Consider the following 1,138-nt stretch of genomic DNA (forward strand, 5'->3'; position numbering starts at 1 on the left):
CTATTCTTTTAAAATTTTCAATTTAGAAGAGCCTGTGACACACCAAATGCAAAATCTGAGAGCTTCTGTCAGAAGCACGGTGGTGAACTGTGACTTCAACTCAACCTCTGTATAAAGAGAAACTGACACTGCAACCTTATCCTCTTCCCTGACAGGATGTAACATGTTGAAAACGCTTGAAACGCCCAGTGCAACACTGATATATATCAGTGAGAAATGTTGAATTATTGGAAAACTCCATTTTCTTTTTACTGTGGGATTTTAGTTAAATGCCCATTAATTTCAAGATTTTGCTTATTAGACTACTTCTGAATTATAGATAATACTTTAACTTAAAATCCATATCCATGTAAATGGCCTGGCTAATCTATCTGCAGTTAGGATAGTGCTTCTCATTTTTCAAATCTATTATTTTGTTGTTGTTGTTTCCACACAGTTTGCTTTCCTCAGGATCTAGAATGTCCCAAAAAGTCCCTTAGCATTAATTTATAGCAGAACTTCAGCATGTTTTGCCATTTTCTACTCTTTTGGGACATTTTTGTATGCAACATGTCAATGGGCTATATTTAGAATGATGTTCATTATTAGATAGATTTTCAATATCATTTTGCTCTTCAGTCAGTGGTTTTTGTTAATATCGATATTAACCAGGTTCACATCAAAATATAAATGCTTTAACAAAAGGCAATTGGAAAAAAAGAGCTGTAATTGTTTGTGTGAATGCTTTCAAGGACAATCCCTTATTTAATAAAGGTTATCTATTGATCACACACATCAAGAATGTAAATGTGCTGATTAATTCTACTTCCTTCCCTGCTATGACATGCAAATCATGAGTAGCTCAAATGTTCAGGCCTCTCTAACTTGTGAATAAATACAAAGTCATGTTTCCATACTTACAAACTTTTTGTTTCCTACTTATTATTGCTGCATCTCAAATTTCTCAGCAAAACAGAAAGCTGTCTTGTTATTACTGGGAGTCTACAAAAGAACATGTCCCTTGTTTTTGTAATGCAGTATGCCCCCTGTAATTGCTATTCTGAGTCTTATTTTGCTGCTACCCCAGGTCCCCCTGCCCATTGTCCATTACCCCATAAATCATCCTTAGGGGTGGCCTCTTTCTATCTGCTAATTTAGT

Source organism: Myotis davidii, unplaced genomic scaffold (genome assembly GCF_000327345.1).
Source record: "Myotis davidii unplaced genomic scaffold, ASM32734v1 scaffold529, whole genome shotgun sequence".
NCBI lineage: Eukaryota > Metazoa > Chordata > Mammalia > Chiroptera > Vespertilionidae > Myotis > Myotis davidii.